Consider the following 18956-nt stretch of genomic DNA (forward strand, 5'->3'; position numbering starts at 1 on the left):
AGAAAAACGCATTAGAAAACACTACTCATGTGAAGATCTCACTCCTCTAGTGTATCTTCTCCATCCACCTGACTTCTTTATCTTTCCTTTACTATTGTTTTCTAGATGTTTACATATAACTATGAACTAAGAGTTTAAGCAGATCTTTTTTCCTTACCCATTGGTTACTTTGGCCATTTGGGACCTAAATTTCACTTGAGAAGGTCCTTCTCAATGATTAAAAAAAGTTCACAGCTTATAATAATAAACGTTGGTTAAGGTTTGCAAAATGAAAAACTGCAAGATAAGCTTAATGTGCTTAGAACTATGATTTATACAAAGATTAATGCAACAGCAATATAATCTAAATTTAAATAAATCAGATTACAAGACACTATCTTGTTTGTTCGTATTTCTCACCTTCTTTCTTTTAACCATATCCCTTGTTCTGTGACACTGCTAATACATTACTAAAGCTTGAAATAAATCTCTCTAACCAATCACTTGCCTATACAATTTAAAACCAAAGTCAGATCCAGAGGGTAAAATCCATCTCTCTTTTCCCTTTAGTGTTCTCTTTAATTTATATTCCTTTAAATATCACTATTCTTATTTAGAGGCTACAGCATATTTATAATATTACCATTCTTCTCAGAAGTTCAATTTTTTTATTGTCTTTAAAACTCTTCTATGACAAAGCCATAGGGTAAGTTTATCATTTTAGCTAATTGTAAGAATTGTATATAGCCAGGCGCGGTGGCTCACACCTGTAATCCAGCACTTTGGGAGGCCAAGGAGGGAAGATCACAAAGTCAGGAGATCGAGACTAGCCTGGTCAATATGGTGAAACCCCGTCTATACCAAAAATACAAATATTAGCCAGGCATGGTGGAGGGCGCTTGTACTCCCAGCTACTTGGGAGGCTGAGGCAGGAGAATCGCTTGAACCCAGGAGGTGGAGATTGCAGTGAGCCGAGATTGTGCCACTGCACTGCAGCCTGGGTGACAGAGTGAGACTCCATCTCAAAAAAAAAAAAAAAAAAAAAAAAAGAATTAAAAATATTGTGCATGTCTTTTTATATATTGCTTCTCTGATTGTGTCAACCTTATTCGTCTCAGTGACAAACTTTGCACATAGTAGGGGTTTAACAGAATTAGCACAGACTTTCAGAGCTGGAAGAGACCTTTTGATATCTACATGGTAATTCTGAGAACTATGGAAGTGAAATGACTTCTTCTTTTACCTTTCAATGTTTTTTCACGGTGCTGGATTTGAGGTTAAATAGCATTGGTTTGGAAAATACTATCTAATATTGCATATGTATACTAGAAAATATGCCTAAAATATCCCCAAATACTTCCTGTGGGGTCCATTTTATCACATCTAATGTTCTATTTCAAGGTTGCATATGGCCGACACCTCCTGCTTGGTTCTTTGGTGAGACAAGAGTACCGAAGATGATTGACTATAGGTTGAATGTTTACCCTGCGTCAAGCACTGAGCCAAGCACTTTAATCTTGACAACTATTTCTAAAGTAAGCACTATTATTATCCCTATTATCATATTTTACAGAACAAGAATCAAAGACTTAGAGATTATTACTAACCTAGAGAAGTCATACAGCAAGTAAGTGCTAAGATCCCTATTCAGTTCTGTTTGACTTTAGTACCCAAGTTTTACTCATTGAATCCACAGGGTAGAATGCAAGCAGCATCTAGTGAGTACTGTCTTTTCTGGGTTCTTGTTTTGGTCCTGTGGCTTCCCGACCACCTCTATTTGAGATTTTCTTAGAAGTCAGCTTTTCTATGTGTGAAGTGGTAAGGCATGCTTACTCATTTCCAGTAGAATATCAATATGTACTATTATAACAAAGTGTAAAGGTCAAGGATCTTAAATATGAAAAAATTAGCAATCACCTGCTATATACATTTAGGCAGACTTAACTTCAAGTCTCAGTAAGTCATTCTAACTGGGTTGTTGCAAGATTTCAGCATCGTGTGTCACATGCCTGGCAAATAGAAAGCTATTAATAGTGTTTACTGTCATCAATGCTAAAAGGAAAGGTCTTTTATTTACCCATCTATGCTATAAGGCTGCAATATTTGGATATTTTCTATTTTCTCTTTGTCAGGAGACAAATTATGCCAAGACCCCAATGTAAGTGGGAACATAGTTATTCAAGAAGTCAGACGCCAGACAGATACCCAATCCCACTGGTTTATGACACCTTTAAAACTGGGCAGGAACACATAGACCAACCTGAGCCATCACCTTCAAAAGGCTACCTCCCTGCAGAACTGTCCTTAGACCAACTGGTACATAAACTGTCTTTACCTATCATCAATCTCTAAGGTACTCCTGCTCTGGCTACTGGCCATGCCTTTGTATTTCAGTTTGCTCTCCCTGCTTCCGTAGTTTGTTTGAGTTGGTGTCTGGCCTGTGTCCTTATATCAGTTTCACTTTCTGAAATACTGGTATGATGACTTGTCTATAGTTCATTAGTCCATGTGTCTCATGCAATGGGCATAGCAGTATCTTTAGAACTCCAGTCCTGCTGATACTCAGGCCTTCGTCCAAAGACCAAAAAAGAGTATTTTCTCCTGGGAGGCTTTCTGTTAACCTCCATTGGCTTTTAGTTGCCATAACCCACAGTGACCATGACTTAGTGGAGATGGGAAACTCAATGGGACAATTATGTATGTGTACGTCTGATTCATACTGAATTGTTTTGGCTATTATGCTTTAGATTATGTACAGTTTTTAAAAGGGCAAATCCTGAGACCTTGAAGAATTCTGCTACCAGCATAGTTTCTTTCATAATGCCTATATGTTCTCCTTCTCAACAGTTTTCAAGTGACTTAGTAGAAGGTTAAGATGAGAAGAAAGGGTTCAGAATAAACCAGATCAAGTTTCCCTTTTCCCTACCACGCATCTCCACCAAGAGATTCAGAATTCCAGGGGATCTTAAGAATAATTTGCTTTTCTCAGGAATTCTCTGGATGGGTAACTGGAATGTGTATGGCTTCTTTCAATACATAACCTTGGAATATCGAGAGAAACCAAACATTATTGGAGTTTGGACACTCGCCTTCAGTAGCACACTGGGATGCCAGCAATGACCCTAATGAATCCTGCACCCCAGAAAATAGCAACCACTACATGTCCATTAAAAATAGCCAGTGGCTGATTCTGCATTTAGAAAAGCTTAAGGTCTTTGTCATAAGGAATGAGGTTTCACAAGTATGTATACATTAGACTTAAATTCATTTTTTTCAATACTTTCTATATGCCATGAGCCCTGGAAAGAGAATAGATATAGATACAGAGAGGGAAGAAAGAAAGCAAAAAGAGGAAATCTGTCAGTTAAATGAGAAAGAGCTGATATTTTACTGACTGTCAAGAATAGGCTGATGATGATAAAAAAAAATTTCAGTAAGGATTATGGGCCTTTTCAACTTAATCTGAAAATGTCTCCATGGCAAGAATATTATCCTCTTCTTTTTTGATGCAATATCTGATCCATGAAGGACTGCTGGCTAAAAATTGCAGGGAAATCTCAACAAATTAGTAGATGAAACATTACTTCCCTTTAGAAGATTTTTTGAAGAATGTCCAGTATAGCCCAATTTCAAAATGCAATGTGCTTCTTTGTTAGAACATATATTCAAGTGTAATATAAATTCCCGCCCTGCCATAAATATTGTCTTCAGGGAAATCTTTGTCAAGGAAGAGAAAAATCACAGTGTAATACATTTGGATAGACACACAAATCTATCTGTCTTCTGATGAATCAATAAATATGTTTTTATTGTTACTGTGAAATAGATTATATAGGTATACAGATGTATGACTTTTTAATGCATGAAATAATGTCGGATTGCACTCACCATAGATTGACTTATAGTTTTCACTGTTCTGTGTCACTGCAGAAAGTTATTCTCACAGGCCTATATTGCATGTACCCTGCTAGGAAGGGACTCAGGAAAAAGTCCCTACAAAAGCAAAAGCCATACTCGTCTCTAGATGACTTGAACTTTGTGTTGGGCAGAACAGTGAGAGGGACTGGAAGGAAGAGATAAAGAAGAAAGGGACTAAGTGGCAGTCCCAGCATTCTGAAAAACGGAGAATTTCCAAAGCAATCACATGATGCCCAGACACTTACAAAGCCATTTGGAAGATAATGACCAATGATAGCTATTCAAAAGTATGGTGGATTTCAGAATGGCTGCTGTCCCCTCTGGGGAGTTTGAAGTTATTTGACTCAGTTGCCTTGTTGGCTTTGTTTTAGGGAAGAAATATCCTTTGTCTGGAGATCCATTAGCCACATGTGCATGGTTGCCCTGTGTAAAGAAAACCTTGCTGTAAAGACTATTCTCCAGACAGATACCTATTAGAGGTTTCATCTTTCCAGTATATTCTAAAAGAAAGAAATATGTATTGTACAAGCCAAAGGGTTAACAGCAACACACATTTGCTTGATAATGGCCTATTTTTTTCCACATATCCCAAATTTAGAGATTTCAGTTTCCTCAAATAGGAGACTTGGAAATACTTCTTAATGCTAGGTCTTATATTTGGAAAGAGACTCTCCACTATCACCACCAAATTGCAATAAAGGTTTCCTCTCAGTTTATCACCCAAAGTACTGAATTTAATAAATTCATGCTATTTTTTGACTGTATGAAATGTCTCTTAATAATGACTCAAAGCATGTTACAAATGTTTTCTTCGCAATGTTGAATGAAGGAATAAGGGATACCTGTGTAATGAACTTGCAACAAGATAGAAACTCAAGTCGACCTCTTTTATGGTAAAAATGTACAAAGGCAAACAAAACCTACCAATGTTACACCAAGACACCACCTGCTGGGTTACAGTGTTGGGTTGTCATCCATGATCTCAACGAACACTTCCGAATCTCTGCTTTATGCAGGAACTATGATGAGGGATATAGTGAGTGGTACACACAGAGGGCATGACCCATGTCCTCAAGTCACAAACAATTTAGTCACACCAGCTGAGGGCATCTTCCATCTCATCCAAGGAAAATCCATTGCTGAAAATCTCAAAAGGGTCTTCTTGTAATCACCTGTAAAATCTAGTGTGATGCTAGAAAAGGACATTTGCTATTTTTTTCTTATGCTTACACATTTTTTAGAATGATTAATTTCTGAAATTGCATCTGATAAAAGGTAATCAGATATATTACCTTTTAGAAGGGTAAATCATTATGGTGAGCACTGAATTATTCTGGGGTGCAATATGACATTTACTCCGAACCTAAAGGAAAAGGTCATTTAATCTGTTTTAGCTCCAGATGCCTCTTCTATAAGTGCTGTCTCTAAAATGGAGATAACAATACTTTCTACCTCACAGGAATACTGTGAAGATTAAATGAGATAATGAATTTGAACCATTTAACCCAGTTCCTGGAAACAAATGTTAGCTCCAAACAATAATAAAAACAACAATACAATGCCTTGCCACCTATGAAAACTGCTAAGTGGTTCTGGAAATTTACCAACCTGCCTTCAAGAGAGGCTCTGACTCTGCTCATGGTACACTGGTTTGAAATTTTTCAAAAATAATTTATCTGTATGCTTAAATGCTATAAGCACCACACTTTGGTACTCTGGCCAGCATCCTTAATTTTAGGCTGGTTCTAGGTGAACGAAGCCCATGGCCTTGGTTAACTACCAAAGCAGAAAAATGGTGAGAAGGAAACTCGATCGGAGGGAATCTGTCCGGATGTTTATTTCCCTTCATTTAGGTCCGTATAACATATAGATCAAATGCTCAGATCTATTAGGAGCAGAGAAAAATGCCAGAATCGATGCTGCAACACATTTTGCATTTACCCTGAATTAATGCCTCTATATAAGTGTTGTTGCTGATTTAACTTCTTGTTAACGGCCTTAAATGTTTGACCGGTATCATTTGCCTGCTGGAATACAGGAACATCTACATCATGGATTCCCTGTAGAGTCGTAAGACAGGAATCTGCAAAGCCAACAGAGACAGCTGGGAAGTGTAGTAGAAGTGAGTGACCCTGCCCTTCTTGGGAGGTCATCCTTGGAGGAAAAGCTGACACCCTCACATCACAAAATGTAACTACCATCCAAGTCAGATCTTTTACTCCTCACCAAAAATCAAGGTGGAGTTTCTTTTTAAAGGATAGAGAAATTTTGGAGACTTGATTTCTTTTTCTTTTCTCTGCCTTTGGGACAATTTCAATGTAATTACTGAAAGCATGAAAAAAATCAACTTTGGGGTTTTCAGACGTGTGTCTTATTGTAACTGCCCGTGGTTTTCAAAATTTGATTCACTGGAGATGTTAGTAGGTGATTCATAAAAAAGAGAGAGACATGGCATGTTAGCCATGTTGGATATACACAATACATATTTATATATGAAAAGGTCTAAAAGTCCCACAGTAAGGCAGAATTTTAAAATTTGTACACAGCCCTATATTTACTTAATATATTTAAGTAAGAAACACCATTTTTTTTCACGTAACACCCTTGATATCATGATTTGTTTGCAGGCAATTCTATTTCATGTTGAACCATTAATATGGAATGGAATAAAATAGAATAGCTATAAGTTACTGAGTGCTTAATGTATGCCAGGCAAATACTATCATAACTATTTTGCATGTATCAGAACATTTTATCCACCCAGAAACCCTATGAGATATGTACCATGAACATCCCCACATTGAGAGGTTAAATAACTTAAGGTCATACAGACAGTAAGTGGTGGGGACAGCCTTGATTCAACCTAGAGAGTTTGACTCCAAGTCATCTCAAAACAGCATACAGCTAGGAAACTTAGAGAAGTGCCAGAAATTATTTTATAACATCTTGGGGGGAAATGCGTATTTTTTCATCTAGAAAATTTAATGCTGAAAAGAAGAAATAGTATCCTCATATATAAAATAGGATTCAAATAAAAAATTTAAATTAGCTATAGTAAAAATTCCCAAGTATGGGCCGGGTGCGGTGGTGGCTCACGCCTATAATCCTAGCATTTTGGGAGACCAAGGCGGGCAGATCACGAGGTCAGGAGATCGAGACCATCCCGGCTAACATGATGAAACCCCGTTTCTACTAAAAACACAAAAAAGTAGCTGGGTGTGGTGGCGGGCACCTGTAGTCCCAGCTACTTGGGAGACTGAGGCAGGAGAATGGTGTGAACCTGGGAGGTGGAGCTTGCAGTGAGTCGAAATTGTGCCACTGCACTCCAGCCTCCAGCCTGGGCAACAGTGCAAGACTCTGTCTAAAAAAAAAAAAAAAATTCAAAGTGTGAAATTGTTAAAATCATATGGAAATAGATATTTCAGAATTGTTTGCTCTATGAACCTCTTACAATTAGAATGTTTCACCATGTGTATCTTTCAGGACAGTCTTTATTAAAAGCAATTGGATTAACAATCTCTGAATTGTCACGAATCTGCAAGTGTCCAGGATTTCACATGAAGAAGATGAGAGAAGACACCTTAGAGTGTGGAGCGACTTCCCTTCATTATAAGTGAGCCAGTCCTCAGAAAATTTCCTGGGTATTAGTATTTCTGCTTAAGACATGAGCTTATTAGAAATAAGAAATAACTTATTAGAATGATAATGATGTTTAAAAGGAATAATAATAATAACTTAAGATGATGTAACTCTTAATAAACAACATGTCAACTGTGTTAGTTGCATTTCTGTAAAATATTCTGAGATGTGAAGCTTGTTAATAAAATTACAGCACAACTCAATTTGACACAAATGGCACATGATATCAAAAAACCCTGAGAGCCTATAGGACCAAGCCAAAGGATTTGTGCAGCATCCTTAACTATTCATCTCATCTTTTCATACACAAACAACACAAATAAGAAGACTAGAGGAAAATTAGAGAGCAATTTCCATTGGGGATTGCCAATAAAGACACTTCTCTGATAGGAAAACAAAACAAAACAAAACATATGCTGGTATTTACAGAGAAGTCCCAAGGATGACATTTTCCTTTGATACGTATCCTCAGTCACTCAGTGCTAAACTCTTTACCCCTGGCTCTCCTCATTAGTGAGACTTAGGTACTGCATTATTCAGGTCGCTTTTATCATCCTCCAGAAAGCTCAGGTTAGCATGGGGGTGGGGGAGGGAGATGTTCCTTAAATGAATGTCTGTGATGAGACCAGAATTTGTGATTCTACTTTAGTTCGAGGACTATCTGTGCATCCTATAAAGACACTATTGACATATCATCTACTTTGTAAGGGTAGAGATGATACAGTTTTTGTAAATGCTACTGTCTTGAGAAGGATAATGGAAATCTGAAGGTACTATCCACATCTGGCAAATGTTATCTTGGAATCTTTTTCTTTATATCTTGTTCTTTTTCACCGATAAGCATGAATCGTCTTCTCTTGCTGTTTCCTTTCCTTCTTTGTCTCTTTTATTACAAAATTAAAAATTAATGAACAGGTGCCTAAAACACTGTAGATTTCATATCTTGTTTGGGCTAATTATATCATCTGGCCTGCCAAAATGGTGTCATTAACGAGCTTACATTGCAGGAGCTTTCTAATCAATTCTTTGACACTAAATGAAGGAGCCTACCCATATTTAAGGATCTGAAGCCTGAAGTCGAGAGCAGCTTCTATGTGAAAGACAGGTTGTTAGAGCTCTAGGCAATCTGATGCCCACATCTCTCCCCACCTCTGCTATTGTGGCTGCTTTGGTATTACTTTGAATTGTGGAAAGACTCTCTGTGTTTCCCTAGCCTCAATTTTCTTCTTGGGTACCATGATCCCAGACCTGTTGCTGGTAGTGGCTTCAAATCCATTTGAGGATTTCAGATCTATTCACAGACAAGGTGTTCCAGGCTGCGCCATGGAAGTCGACCTTGTGGGATTGAAATGTGAAGCTGGAATCCTTTCGACTTTTATGAATGCAAGAACTTGTCAGATAAGCAAAAGAAAAACAAGTGAAGAAACAGGATGCCATTGCAGGCTGTGAGCCGGGCTTTGGCGGTAAGAGACATAGCCATTATGTGAGCACAGTGCAGACAAGAAAACAGCAGAGTTGTCATTATAGACTAGAGTTAGTCCAAACAAGAACTGTGTTAGAATTTTGAAAGTTTTACCTTTTGAATGCCAGACTTACTACTTTAAATACTTAGATATTGTTTTAATGAGCATATAATCAAGATTTCCCACTACACATTTTACTGAGCATTCGTCGGATGTGAGGCAAAAATGCTCTGGGGTTCTCAGAGGACTTGGTCCTTCTTTCCAACCATCTTACATTAAAATGAAGACATATTAGAAAACAAACACATTCATGACATAAAAATCCACTGAGTTAATTAACAGTCAAGGCAAGGATGAAACAGAAAGATGTGGTTGGGCTGAACTGGCTAATTCTAGTACAAATCTTGCTATAACACATGAAAAACTGAAGTATGGGGAAGTAATGCTACTGCTTCAAGCAGAACAATGAGGTTTTGATAATAATTTCAATTATTTAAACTTAAATGAATGAAATATATGTATTTTAAAGTTCAATACAATCCAAAGGTTTAGAATTAAGTGTATAAAAAATAAAAGTAGGTCAAGAGCAAAATAATAGTTACATCTTACCTGTATGCTTAACAAACTTGACACGTGGTGTAATTCAAATGTAGACTTAATCTGTTCTGATTTTATAGCAATACTTCTCTTTAATGTGTACCAGATTTTTCTTTATGTGTCTGTTTGTAGTAAGTCTGTTTTTCAAAGTCAATTCCCATTTTAAAATTGATTTAATCAATGATACAGTCTTTAAATGGTGAGTAAATTATCTGCTAACACTAAAGTATTTTATAGTAGATTTTATAATCTCTTGTAGAATCTAATATTTTTCTTCATTATAATTGAACTTAAGTAATTTATTGTGTAATTACTTGTTTAATGTCTGTCTTAATCCTACTAGAATATAGGTTCCATGAAGGCCCAAGTCTTTTCTTAACATATAGAACAGGGGTCTCCAACCCATGGCCAAAGGGCAGTACTGGTCTGTGGCCTGTTGGAAACCGGGGTCACACAGCAAGAGGTGAGCAGCAGGTGAGCAAGCAAAACTTCATCTGCATTTACAGCCGCTCCCCACTCCTTGCATTACTGCCTGAGCTCTGCCTCCTGTCAGATCAGTGGCAGCATGAGATTCTCATAGGAGTGTGAACCCTATTGTAAACCATGCATACTGGGGATCTAGGCTGCATGCTCCTCATGAGAACCTAATACCTGATGATCTGTCACTGTCTGCCATCACCACCATATGGGACCGTTCAGTCACAAGAAAACAAGCTCAGGGCTCTCACTCATTCTACATTATGATGAGTTGCATAATTATTTCATTATATGTTACAATATAGTAATAATAGAAATAAAGTACACAATAAATGTAATGTACTTGAATCATCCCAAAACCATCACCCAACCCCAGTCCATGGAAAAATTATCTTTGGTGAAACTGGTCCCTGGTGCCAAAAAGGTTGGTGGCTGCTGACTTAGAATATTGTCTTCACACATGCTAGGTACTTGGTAGGTATTAATAAGGACATACAAATAAATTAAACTGATATTGATCATTTTATTATCATCATAATTATTTGGAGGACCATGATTATAACTAGGAGTAACAGTAAAGACTAAAATATAAGGGAAATCATACTTTCCTTTTTATTATAACCTATCCACCCAAAAAACACCACTGATAAGAATTTGTTTTCACAGATGGGAGCCATCTAATTCCCAAGCCATGCTGACTCCTTCTAAAAGCAGAGCTTAGGAATCAATGATTGAGATGCTTTTCACATGAGATGCCCCACCCTGTGCACAGTTGCTGAGGTCACTTTATAAAAAAATAAGTTTTCATGTCATCATAACCTCTTTTTCTTTTTTTTTAAATTTTGAGACAGGGTCACACTCTATTGCCCAGGACTGGAATGCAGTGACGCGATCTCAGCTCATTGCACCCTCCACCTCCCGGGTTCAAGAGGTTCTCGTGTTTCAGCCTCCCCAGTAGCTGGGATTATGGGCACCCACATCCGCCTGGTTAATTTTTGTATTTTTAGTAGAGACGGGTTTTCACTATGTTGGCCAGGCTTATCTTGAACTCCTGTCTTCAAGCGATCTACCTGCCGTGGCCTCCCAAAGTGCTGGGATTACAGACGTGAGCCACAGTGCCTAGCCACATGTCATCATAAGTTCCTTAAGGGGAGATCCTTTATTTCATATTACCCTAGTTAAATCTTACTCCCCATCATAGGTTTCCCTCTGTCCTAAATATCTACTATACACTCCATATAGTCCAGGGAAACAAAATATTGTGCTAACTTACAGGCTTGTACCGGAAAAGGGAAATCATCTGATTTCTTTCAGATAAAGATCAAAAGGTCAAAGTGGAATCTCAGATTTGACCCAGTCTTCCACTGACCTATTTAGAATCTTTATAGACCAAGTTCATACTTTTAAAAATAGTTTGGCATTCATGCCTACATGTATGTGTGTGTATATATATATATACACACATATATATGCACACACACATACATACACACACTTGTCTATATATATTTAGTTACTTTCTTATTCTTCATTTCCATAGTTGGTTGGTTTTCTGTACTAAATTTCTTTTTTGAACTGACTGACAAAGAATCTCTTCATTCCTGACTATATTTCACAGTATCTCTCTCTCTCTTTGCTACATATAGCACTACAGATTGTACATGACTGTAGTATGTAGTCATGACATCACATAAAGGTTATTAGGTCTAAGGCATAGATGAGGCACTGGCATAGAAGTGAATCCACACATGGATAGATATTTATTATCAAGTTTTTCAATTATGTAAAAGCTTCCACAGGGTCCTGTGATTCTAATTTTCAAGTACCTTATGATATCTGCTGTGAGTTTTTAGATATGAACTAAACTCAGCAAGTAAATCCATTAAAATCTCTATTATATAAAGTACACCATGCAGGGTAAGCTGTTAAGATGAGGGACTTAGGGAAATAAAAAATAGCAGTTAATTAAGAATGCAAAAACATGAGAGCTAATTCAATTTTTATTCAGCAAAGAATCACTCTTCATCTGTTTCTAGTACCCATGAAACTACTGGAAAACATACTCTCAAAAACTTGATACTTACTTTCTAAAAATGCTCAAATATTTCCTATTACTACTTGTTTTTGTGTGGCCAAGGGGGAAAAAATGGGGAGTGAGTCTGTTTATTCCTTGCTAGAGACTATGATTTCAAATTTCAATTAAAATGAAATGAGCAGCACATTTATCACTATAAAGCAGGTTGTAGGTAGCAGCAATAGGCCTTCTTTCATTGCTATGGCAACTGGACTACATTGTCACGGCTACCTTGGCGCTACATGTAATTGTCAGTGTGTGAGCTAAACTGATAATGTACAATCAATACCCCGTAAGCCACAAACCACATGTTGAGCCTGAAAGAAAATCCAGAGAAAGCGAGGTAATTTATTATTATTTTTATAATTGTGGTCTGGGGCAGACACAGGCTATTATAGCAACCCATAAATTTTACTAGAAGAGAAAGAAAGCAAAAGTGGATTGTACTATTTGGACTAAATACCTCACAACATTAGGGTGGAATGATCATCAAATGGCCAGGGGCACTGACTGAGCATTAAAGAGAATAGAATGCAGTGGCAGTTGTGGCTGGGTGCTTGGAAAAACCAACAGCCCTCCACCTGAGGGGAATTACCCATGCAGGATCTTGAAATAAAGGCTCTTGGTCTGTCCAGGTTGGAGAAACCAAGTATATATTCACAATGTTCTCTGGGTATCTTCTTCACCACTGGCAAGCTCCCAGTTATTTGTTACAAACAAATAAAAGTGTCTCCTGCAGACACCAATTTGTGTGATTACATGAGTAGCAAGCATAAAGACAATCAGACCTCCCCATTTTCTCCACCCAGTCCTGCCCTTATTTCTAAGACTTTCCAAATTCTTAAGCAAGTGGTTATCAGACTTCAGTGTAAATCAGAATCATCTGGGAGGGCTTGTTGAAACACAAATTGCCGGATTCCTCCCCTAGAGCTTCACACTCAGCAGGTTTGAGGTGGGAACTGGGAATTTGCTAATGCTGCTGGTCCTGGGACTACACTTTGAGAGCCATTGCCTGATACTCATCTCAGCAGATATTTATTTTTTAAAAATAATAATATCTCTCCAAGTAGATTAACAATACAGTGCAAACTGTGTGTTTTAAAAGAAAACTTCGAGCAGTGAAATGGTTCCACTAACACTGAGATAGTCTGTAATCTTGGTTCTTGGTCAAGTATTCTATTGTTAGTTCCAGGAAAGACCAGGGAGAATTTTTTTGTTGTTTTCTTGCTCTTTGTATATGTCTAGTTAAGGAGCTTGAAATCTCATAAACATCTCTGAAAATAAGTAAAGAATGAGCAGCATCAGAATTATTGAAATAATAGAGAAGTATATCTTTTAGGTATAAAGAGGAGTTGAGAAAGTGAGTGCTATCAGCAGGTGCAAGAAGAAGACAAACCTCAGAGATAAGTTTCTTCATCTATCAGTCTCATCATCAGCCTCATTTTAGAAATAGCTGCTAAGAGAAAGCCTTCCCTGTAGTAGAAAGAAAAGCCAGAAGACTTGTATTGGAAGGGTCCTTCACCAAGGAAAATGCTGAGTGGTAGGAAATCACTGAAGCAATTTGGACCTGGGCAGAGATTAATGATTTGGTAGAAAGCTGCTGACTCAATGACATTCACATCCCAGAGTAAAGTCATTTTATCACTTGGTTTCCAGTATCTGGTATGGTACTGAAGTCAAAATATGCATGTTTTGGAGATTATCAACAAAAGATATTCAGTTGAACATATGCATACATGTGAGAGATCATGTTGTCTTGTGCTTTCTCTTGTATTTTTAATCTATCCCCCCAAAAACAGAACCTAACAGCATGTACCTAAATTAGGTTTCATCTATTCAGATTTACTTTCAGTCTGAAACAGAAAAAAATCATGGGCATGTTGCAAAAAATAGCAATAAATTAGTAACAATAGCTATAACTCAATCAAGAGGCTAGACAACAATTTGATGAAAGTAAACGTTGTTTTTTCATTCCTTTAAAACAATTTCTGTTCCACAGTACCACAGAAAATGTGAGGCGGTTAACAATAACAAAGTGAATATAATAGAGTTTCAACTTCCACAATAGTAGGCTAATAAAATGGTATTTTAAATTATCAGACAATTAAAAAAAGACGGAGACACTTGCCAAGACGCTTAAGGTTTATAAAATGAGCTCAGCATTTAACCACAGATGGTCATTACATAATTTAAAAAAAAACTGCATGTAAGTATTGGAACAGAGCAGTGTTTCTCAAAGTGCGCAACATCGTCACCTGGGAGGGTATGAGAAATGCAACTCGGGCTGCCCAACCCCAGACGTACTGCATCAGGAAACCTGGGTGGAGCTCAGCAAGCTGGGCTGTTTCCGGCCCACCCGCCGATGCCGATGTACTACATACAGGTTGAGGATATCAGTGGAGCACCTCTCTCTTTGTCCCTGTTTTCTATTACTGGCCTTGATGAGAACAACCACATAGTCATTTTTTTGGTCACAAAGTTACTGGAAATGATGGACTATTCTCCAAACAAACTAGTAATAAAAAATAAAGATCTCAGGTTACCATCCTTTATTTTACCTTTTATCATGATCTTTTATATTCACACTCATTTTAATCTTGTTATGCTTAAGAAATCAAGAGTAACATTGATTAAAAAATCATTTTCCACAAACTCGAAAGCGAACAGCTAACTATAGTATTTTCTGTCATTTTCGTTAACTTTTAGCAATTTAAGATCCAAGTGTCCCTTTCCAGAAATTCACCCACCCCTCAAATGCTACAAGATCACCCTTCAAACGCAAAGGTATCAGAGAGAAAGACACCTGTAAAAGTTTCTTTTCCCCATTGAGACTATTTCTCCATAGATTAGGTTTAAATAATCCCTCAGAAACCCTAGATTGCAGCCTTGGGTACTCAGGCTGTTTTAGAAGTTATTTTTTCCACATTCATTAACATTAATTTGTGCATTTTATGACACAAAAACTTATCAAAGCATCTTAGCTGTGAAACTAACTAAATATCCCCAGCATTCCCCAAATTTAGAGATTATTTATTTTCTCCGAGGGCTGATAAAAGTTCTGATGGCACATTTTCTAATTTTAAAGCGTTTTCATTTCACACTTCTGAAAAACTTGAAGTCAGGAGTGAGCGGGTGGGTCTGTTTGAAGTGTGATTCACACTTTATGCTCTCTTCCCCCAACAGCTCATGCATATTTATAATGCCAACCAGACTTTAGGTTTTAAACATGCCAAAGAAAGGGACAATTTTAGAGGATAATAAATAATTGTGCTGTAGTTATGTAGCACCTTCTCTCCAAAAATATCCACCCTGTTTACAAATGTTAACTCAACAATTTCCAAAGATAAAATTATAGATAAGTCATCCTCACCTTCATCTTATCCTATACAACTCTTAAAAAAATATTTTTCTCTAGAGCTATTTCAACAGTAACTTTTCTTTTCCAAGTCTATACCACTCCTTATTTCACTTAATGATTCATCATTCATTTATCACCTAGTCCATGCATCCATCTCTCCATCCAACAATGCTTCATCAAAAAGACCATAACAGGGATCCTGTGATGAAGCCAGTGATAGGTGCAAGGTGTACAAAGAGAGAACTCCATCTTTCTGATGGGTGAAGACTCAGATACGTAAGTATCAATATAAAAAGTGCAACAATTGATAAATAGATGGAATATTGAAGATGTGAATATCTAACTTGTTTTTCTAGGTCAGTTAAAAATGGTATTATGAGGGTAGTAATATTTTAATTGAACATGAATGGATAGGAGGGAGTACACTAGGTTAATGAGACAGAACAAGCAATTCAGGAGAAAGAAGTAGCATAAGTATATTTGCAGAAGACTGAATGAGCACAGCATACTCAGGAAACAGCAAACAATCCAGCATGGCTAGAGTGCTGGTTGCATATAGCAAAATGGTGGGACTCAAGGCTGAAATAACAAGCAAGGGATAAAGTGGGAAGAATCTGTACATCACAGAGGAGTTGGAATTTTAACCTGTAGCTGGGGGATCACCTATTCAACACCATAGGCTAGAGGTTTTCTGTGCAAAAACTAGAGAGCGTGCAGCTCATTAAAAGGCATTCTAATTCAATTATTTAAAACATCATGCGGCTCCACAAAGCACACTTTCAGGTTTAGAATCAGTGCCTCTTTCTGATTCCTAAAGCTATCTGGAAACCATAGGGAAAAAATAAGAGGGTCATATTATCAGATTTGCATTCAACTGGATGGAGATAGATTCTAGTGGAGTGATGCAGAAGGCAAAACTACCGGTTAAGAATTGCTATAACAGTACAGTTCCTGTTAATGTGGTTCACATATTCAATGGACATTACTGAGTATTAAAAGGCACAAAGCCCTGAGCTAAGCTCAGAATCAGACATTGTAATTGCTGTGATGAAAGTCCAATGCATTGCTTTGTGTTGGTTTGGTTTTGTTTCTGTCTTCCTTTAGTTCATAAACTTCCTAAAGGAAGCAACAACACACCTCTTTTAAATGCAATCATAAGCTTGCCTAAAGCGCTACTACAGAGTTGTGCATGCTTTGTGCATGCCACAAATGTGTGCTGATGATATTCAGTTTCACGACTACAACACTGTTTTGTAACTTAGCCAGGAAACAGAGAAGTGCTGTGATTTAAACAATGTGCTATCCCACTTCCTCACTGCCAGCAACAGAACCCTGAAGCTGAAGCTCTGGGCTTGGGTATCAGATGGCTGGGAAAATTCTGGAACTCAGTTATAAGCAGTGAAGACTGTTTCTCACTCTGAAGCAGCCCACGGTTTTCAAGGACGAAAACAGTGAACATGTAATTCAGCAGTGTGATACACTATGATGTACCCTTCTCATTATTCAGCTTGTGGATATAATTTGTTTGATGAAGTGAGAAAATGCACATTTACCTGCTTAAAAAATAAGATGTTCTATTCATTTATTAAAAATATCTCTATAAAGCTTACTAGTCATATGGACATAAAACAAATATAAAGCACATGTAATGGATCCTTGTGAGTTTATAAATTTTTCTCTGAAAAGGATCGGTGATAACCAAAATCTTCTAACATCTAATCAGGAAAAACTCCAAAAACATTCTCAATCTTCTGTTCTTTATCCCACACTGATCTTGTTAAACTTAGTTCATGCTATGATTTCTCTTCCTTATTTCAGGTCTTTTAAAAAAGAAATCTGAATTTTAAGTTATTTTACTTATGTACATATCTAAAATTTGATTTATTTTGCTTTCCCCATTCCATATTTCCCTGTTTCTTCCCTTCCTCTTTCCAATCCTTGGCAATCCAGATTAATAACCTGCATCATTCTTATGTTTCTCCATTACTATCTCATTTCCTCACTTAACAATACATTGTGGAAATATTTCTAAGTCATCTGCTTTAGATGAAGACAGATCAAGTCCACTCTGCAAAGTGACTGCATAATAGTCCCTGATAGAGATTTACTATAATTTACTTAACAATTCCATTTTTCTATTCATGAACATTTACGTAATCTTCCCACTTTTTTTAAACCACTGCAAAATATGATGCAATATTGGGTATGTATAGCTAGATACTGGTATTTTAATTTCTATGAGAGTCTCATAATTAGGATTTCTGATCAAAGCATATATATATATATATATATCTTTCAATAGAAACTGCCATTCAAAAGTTAATCTTTTTTTAAAAAAAGCTGTAACAATTTAAAAATTTTCTACATCTCAAACAGCAATAGGAGTCACCACACTTTTAAATTTATGCCAATCGTATGAATACAAAACATCTCATTGTTACTTAAATTTGAAATTGTCTGACCATGAAGGAGGTTGGGCATTTTTTCATTGGTTTAAGGATAATCTGAACTTTTTATTCTGTGAATTGTTTATTCATATTTATCACCAATTTTTCTATTGGATTGTTCTCCTCAATTATCAATTTGCAAAAATTCTAGGTGGAGTCTAGACATTAATGCTACTTTCATTTGTGTGGCAGGCACTGCTAGCCACCTTTCTGGAATTAATATTGCCCTTCTCCCCATAGTAAAAGAACTCTAATGCTAAAGTTGCAAATATGCCCAGATTAAAGAAACAAAAACAATCACAAACAAACAAGTCATATTAACCAGTTGTCCTTGCAACTGGGATAGACACATTTATGGATAAGGATATATAACCATAATTTACTAGAAGAGACTTCTAGTAAATTATACAATACATACTTAGCCCACATATACATTTTTTGCTTTCCCCTACCTGTTTTCTTTCCTTTTTTTTTTTTTTTTTTCCTGCCTGAAGGTGGAGAAGCCATTCAGCGAACATGAAGTGACAAATATGAGGATGAAAGCCTATATAGTCAGAACAGCTAAGTAGACAGGTAGAATGAGCTCAGTTTATGATTACCACATGGAGTCACTGTACGAGATCTGGACTGCCTACCTTCCAACTTTTTATTACATGTCAAAAATTAAGACACCTGATTTGTCCAAGCCACAGTTACTTGGGTTTTTGGTTATAACTGCTTATAATTCTCATGGACACATTTTATTACAACATTTTCCAAATATATAATTTACATATTGAATTTGGTAACGATATCTTTTACAGTAAATTTTTCTTTTTTTCTTTCTTTTTTTGAGACAGGGTCTTGCTCTGTCACCTAGGCTAGAGTGCAGGGGCATGAACACAGCCCACTGCAGCCTTTACCTCCTGGCTCAAGCAGCCCTCTCACCTCAGCCTCCTGAGTAGCTGAGACTACAGGCACAGACTGCCATGCCCAGCTAATTTGTGTGTGTGCAGGCATGTAAA

General features: G+C 37.0%; 1 protein-coding gene across 4 annotated transcripts in view; it reads right to left on the reverse strand.

The window, feature by feature from the left end:
• Positions 1-18956, reverse strand: part of NRXN3 (neurexin 3) — a 1617581-nt gene that overhangs the window by 663900 nt on the left and 934725 nt on the right. The window lies entirely within an intron of this gene.

This window comes from Piliocolobus tephrosceles, chromosome 6, assembly GCF_002776525.5.
Source record: "Piliocolobus tephrosceles isolate RC106 chromosome 6, ASM277652v3, whole genome shotgun sequence".
NCBI classification, from domain to species: Eukaryota; Metazoa; Chordata; class Mammalia; order Primates; family Cercopithecidae; genus Piliocolobus; species Piliocolobus tephrosceles.